The following is a 6,110-nucleotide window of genomic DNA, read 5'->3' as shown; positions in this document are numbered from 1 at the left end:
AGTATCCATGAGGGATTTGTTCGAGGACCCCTGTAGATACCAAAATCTACAGATGTTCAAGTTCCTTATATAAAATGGTATAGTATTTGCATGTAACCTACACACACCCTGCTGTATACTTTAAATAATCTCTAGGTTACTTATAATACCTAACACAATATAAACACTACGTAAATAATTGTTAGGTTGTATGCTTTAGGAAATAATGACCAGAAAAAGAAGTCTACTTATTCAGGATAATTTTTTTTTTTTTCTGAGTATTCTTGACCATTGGTGGGTTGAATCTGCAGATTTGGAACTTGGGGATATGGAAGGCTCACTGTATATATGTGTCTCCATCCTATTGGCTGTTTCATTAGGGCACCCTGACTAGTACAGTGCATAGTTCCTTGCCTACTTTTGAGGCTGTGGTTGCAATGGCAACATAGGTTTCAGAGCCAATACAGAGCTATTCGAGTCTTCTTTGTTCACTTGGTACAACTGAAGCTCCTGCTTGATTCTGCTGATGCTTCCTGCAGGGGTGAGTGCACTTTCTCAGGCCTGGTTCCACTAGGTGAAGTGTGGGAGATGCCAGGCCATGGGTCAGTGAGTGCTTCCCTGAACCTGACCTGTGGGCTGGCCAGTGCCAGCGGGGCTCTTGCTTGATCCCTGCTGGTGTTACCTGAGGGTGTGGAAAGTGCTTCCCTGCCCTCCCCAATGCCAGCTTGTGGGTAGAGGATGCTGGGGCTATGGATAGATGGTAATTCTCGGGGCCTGCTCATCAGGTCACTTGGTGCTGATGAGCTTCCTTACTGCATCTCTGCTACTGCTGCTGAGGTGGGAAGCATCTACCTGGGTGCCTTCTGCCACTGATGTTGGAGGGAGAGTGTCAGGGAACAGTGGGTGTGGGTTACTCTGGGTCAGGAATCAGCATGGCTTGGCTAGATCTTCTGCTTCTGGGTTTCTCACGAAGCTATAATCAAGATGTTGGCTGCCAGTGAGGTCTCATCTGGATACTCAACTGGAGAAAGATCTGCTTTCAAGTGCCCTGATGTGGTTGTTAGATGTATTCAGTTCCTGAAGGTTGTTGGACTAAGATCCGCAGTTCCTTTCTGGCTGTCAGCTAGAGGCTGCCCTCAGTTTCTTGCTGAAGCAGTCCAACATGGCAACTTGCTACATCCAAAGCAGCAAGCAAGCAAGTCCAGTAGCAAGACAGAAGTCACAATTTTATGTAACCTAACAATAAAAATGACATCTCATTACCTCTGTCATATTCTCTTGCTTGGAAGCAAGTCACTACATTCAGCTCACACTCAAGGTTAGAGAGTGGGGGAAGTAGATTACACAAGGACATGAATACCAGAAGTGGATCATTAAGGACCATAGTAGAGTCTGCCACAGTCATTATCAATATTCCTTACAATTTTAGTGTTTTAATGGCTAATAATACTTAATCATTTGTAGAATACTTACTAAACCTCAGTTTTTTCCATTTTTTTCTCTCATTAAAGGGGATTAAAATATAACTAATTGTGACTTTAGAACCTCCAGTTCTTAAAAAATTTCTTTCTCTTTCCTTCCTTCCTTCCTTTCTGTCTTTCTTTCTTTCTTTTCTTCCCTTTCTTTCTTTTCTTCCCTTTCTTTCTTTCTTTCTTTCTTTCTTTTCTTTCTTTCTTTCTTTCTTTCTTTCTTTCTTTCTTTCTTTCTTTCTTTCTTTCTTTCTTTCTTTCTTTCTTTCTTTCCTTCCTTCCTTCCTTCCTTCCTTCCTTCCTTCTTTCTCTCTCTCTCCTTCCTTCTTTCCTTCCTTCCTTCCTTCCTTCCTTCCTTCCTTCCTTCCTTCCACCCTCCCTCCCTCCTTCCTCTCTCTCTCTCTCTCCCCCCTCCCCTTTCTCCCCTTTCTCCCTTTTCTCTCCTTTCTCTCTCTGTCACCCAGGCTGGAATGCATTGGCATGATCTTGGCTCACTGCTACCTCCATCTCCCAGGTTCAAGTTATACTCCTGCCTCAGCCTCCTGAAGTAGCTGAGATTACAGGCACACACCACCACACCCAGCTAATTTTTGTATTTTTAGTAGAGAAGGGGTTTCACCATGTTGGTCAGGTTGGTCTCGAACTCTTGATCTCAAGTGATCTGCCCACCTTAGCCTCCCAAAGTGCTGGGATTACAGGCGCGAGCCTTTTTTCTTTTTTTTGAGACAAAGTCTCACGCTGTCATCCAGGTTGGAGTGCAGTAGCATGATCACAGCACACTGTAGCCTCAATCTTGTGAGCTTAAGCAATCCTCTCACTTCAACCTCCTGAATAGCCAGGACTACAGGTGCATGTCACCACACCCAGCTACTTTTTTTGTTTGTTTTTTTGTAGAGATTGGGGATCTCACTATGTTGCTTCAGCTTGTCTCCAACTCCTGGGCTCAAGGGATCCTCCCATCTCAGCCTCCCAAAGTGCTGGGATTACAGGCACAAGCCACTGTGCCTAGCCTTCTTATATCTATGCTATCATGCCTCACTAAATTTATGAAAACATTAGTATGATTACGTATTCTTATAGAGGCAAGTGCTTCCTTTCCTGAACCATCATAGCATTTTAGTTATGTCTTCCTTGTGATTTTGAGCACTTTTAAACTTGCAAAAGAAGTATTTGTGAATAGTCTTCTCTTCCTTGCTAGACTGTAGGCTCTTTGAGGATAAATTATTATTATTATTTGAGACAGGGTCTCACTCTGTCGCTCAGGCTGGAGTGCAGTGGCTTGAGTAAGGCTTACTGCAGCCTCGACCTCCTGGGCTCAATCGGTTATCTTACCTCAGCCTCCTGAGTAGCTGGGACCACAAGTGCATGCCACCATGACCAGCTAATTGTTGTATATTTTGTAGAGATGGGGTATCACTGTGTTGCCTAGGCTGGTTTTCAACTCCTGGGCTCAAGTGATCTGCCCACCTCAGCCTCCCAAAGTACTACAGGCATGAGCTGTCACACTCGGCCCAACAAGTTATGGTTTTCAACATTTTTTATAACTGACTGCACCCAAAACAGTACATTTACTATGGAGTTCAGTAAATAACTATTTAAAAAAAAACCAGTCCCATAGCATTTTAAAAAATATGAACTCAACATCTCTTTGTATCAATAAAAGTAAGATATATATTTGATTAAGATATCTCTAGTTCACCTAAGTTCAATCAGATGCTAGACAGATTGAATACTAATTGAGGAGATTAATCACAAGCAATTTATGTCCAAACACTGAAAAATGTAGTAAATATCTGATGAATGAGTTGATGAATATTCATTTTTCTCCTTATATATATCCCTTTGACATAGTCTCTGTGCATGTTTTTGTGCATGAGTGTATGTGTATGTGTGTGTGTATATATAGACACACACATATATATACACACACATATATATACATATATGCTTATATATGTATATATGTGTCTATATATACACATGTATGTGTATACATACATATACACACACGTATATACTCATATACATGTACACACACATATATATGTTTCTGAGCTAGAGTCTGGGTGTGTTTCTTCATAAGAAAATTTTATGCCTCCAAAGTATTTCCACATTATTTATAATAAAATATAATATCACATTGTATAAGTAATAACATTAAATTATCATCCATTTATTCTTTATCCAGTATAGGTAGAATGAGAGGGTTCAAAATTGCAAAGAGAAACATAATTTATTTTGGAAGATAGTATATTTTGTAAGTTCCTAAAAGCTAAAACTTTCATGAATTTTATACTTGAGAAATTATTGTGATGCCTTTGTTAATTCATAAACTTAGTGGTATAACCGTCACCTTTTGACTGTCATGCTATCTTAACATTTTTAATTTGTAGAGGGGTTCTAAACTTTGTATCCCAATTATATTCTTGTGATAACAGCTTAGTAGGTTTATTGACAAGAAAATATTTGTTTAGGTAGCTTTCATATAGGCTGTTAAATTTATTTGTGGTGTCCTGAACAATTCCTTTCTGATATTCTTTAATGAAGATTACAACCTCATGGAGTGTGCCACCAAAAATTGCACTATGGTAATAGAAATCTCCTTGTCCAAAGGGGATGAAAGCTGCTGATTTAAGTCTTTTCTCACAAGGGAAATCTTTAGCATTTTTAAAATACCGCCATGCATGGAGTCGAGCTACAGATGTGCCCAGGGTTTCTACTCCAAAGTCATTCTTGAAGATCTGGTTTACAGACATAGTGGAGAGAAAGTGGACTTCATGCTGGATGTAATCTGTGATGTACTCATTTAAGTTCTTCATGTATATGTAATTAAAGTCTTCCCATGTGTGATATTATGCTACAGTAAATATTTTGCATGTTTGAAGGGGACCTAACTCTATTCGAGGTAGCTTGTTGATGTCATCCAACAAGATGTAAAGGATAACATTGTTGCCAGTCATAAAGTACTTATTAGCAGATTTTATGAATCTTTTAGGTACTGATTTATAAATTTGTGAAACATAAAAAAATTTATTTTGCTAAAAACTGTCAGGAGAGTATGTGCCATTTGAACATGCCATTTGAACATGCTGTCTCACGTATGTGTCAATGACATTAAGCAAGGTAAGTACAGAGAAGTTGGTCTATAGCTCCAATTGCATTGGTTAGTGAAAGAGAATGTAATATGTTTGGGGACCTGAAAAAAATCATAAAGTTTGTTGTGAAAAAAGAGTAGAGAGTTAAATGGATATTAATGAAAAGACTACTCAAGTGGTTTTAAGGACTCGGCCAAGGCTGGAGAAAATAATCGCTGTAAATAATTACACAGGACAGCCAGAAGTAATGATTAGGATTATGAGTAGATCTTTAGATGTAGAAAATCCATGGGTACTCATCCATATTTTTCCAAAATAAAAAAGAATGACTATTAGTAGCACCTACTTTTCAGCATCAAATACAGTCAACCCTATGGTAATGTTCAGCCTCTTGTAATATTTTTCCAAGACCTGTCTGTTGTAAGTTCCTTCCCATATGACCAGAGCAAGCCAGTCAGTTCTTGTTACAACATCCAGTCGTTTTCTGTTGAACAAATAAGAAACAAATAAAGCAGATAGCACTTGATTATGACTGCACAAGTTGTTGTCCAAGTGATAGTGGCTAATAATTATAGAGTACTTACTATGTGTTTAAATGTTTACATAACTCATTTAATCCCTGCAATGTCCTATAAGGTAAGTACTATTATTATCCTTATTTTTCATGAGGAAACTTGAGCACAAATTGGTAGAGTAAATTTCTTAGTATCACACAGCTAATAAATGGCAGATCAGGATTCAAGATCCAGCCAGTCTGGCTTCAGAGTGTATACTTTAGTAGTTACATGATATTGCCTTTTGAGCCCAGGGATTATTTTCTTTGAGTTCTGACTGCAGTTTAAACTTAGGTAACTCAATGTCTGAACAGCTCTATGATTTTTGCTTAAACCCAACAGTATCACTGTGTCCTCATGTGTTCTTTGTTTTTGCCTCCTCTGTTTTCTTTTTCTCTCTTCCTGGAAGATCTATACTACTACTCCATTTTTACCTTTTCCCTAGTGCTTTAAACCTATTGATGCAACCTGGAAGAAAATTACGTTAGTCTCAAAAGGGAGAAAAAACATTAGATTTGTTTCTAATAATAACAAAATGACAGCAAAAGTAGCAGCATTAATAATACTGAATAGTTTGGCTGAAGGCAAGGCATTAAAGGATTAAAGCAAATTAAGACCTTCATTTTGAAAGGAATTGAATACAAAGTGAGATGCCGTTTTGCTTTTAATGGGTGCAAATTTTAATTATAAATCCAGACTCAGACAAAATAGGATTTGGCAACCTTTAATAGTATATTAATAGTAGTCATCATCATGATAATATAATAAATAATAAATCCTTCAAAAGTGTTCCCTCTTACTGTTTTAGTACTTCTTTAACATACAATTTTATTTGTTTTGCTTAGTTTTTGGAGTGCAGTGGTGCGATTTCGGCTCACTGCAATCTCCATTTCTTGGGTTCAAGTGATTCTTCTGCCTTACCCTCTCAAGTAGCTGGGACTACAGGTGCGTGCCACCACACCTGGCTAATTTTTGTATTTTTATTTATTTATTTATTTATTTATTTTGAGATG

General features: G+C 38.2%; 1 long non-coding RNA gene across 1 annotated transcript in view; it reads right to left on the bottom strand.

The window, feature by feature from the left end:
* Window positions 1-321: 321 nt before the first annotated feature.
* The window catches only part of LOC108537085 (uncharacterized), a 7,797-nt gene continuing 2,008 nt past the window's right edge, over window positions 322-6,110 (bottom strand). The window contains exons 2-3 of the long non-coding RNA XR_001887706.1: window positions 4,890-5,027; window positions 322-1,215 (exon numbers count right to left, since the gene is read on the bottom strand). This is a non-coding gene — a long non-coding RNA (uncharacterized LOC108537085). The remainder of the gene's footprint in view (window positions 1,216-4,889; window positions 5,028-6,110) is intronic.

This window comes from Rhinopithecus bieti, unplaced genomic scaffold (assembly GCF_001698545.2).
Source record: "Rhinopithecus bieti isolate Rb0 unplaced genomic scaffold, ASM169854v2 scaffold_13710, whole genome shotgun sequence".
In the NCBI taxonomy this organism is placed as follows: Eukaryota; Metazoa; Chordata; class Mammalia; order Primates; family Cercopithecidae; genus Rhinopithecus; species Rhinopithecus bieti.
The sequence above is the reverse complement of the archived record's forward strand: the minus strand, read 5'-3'. Positions and strand labels throughout refer to the sequence as shown.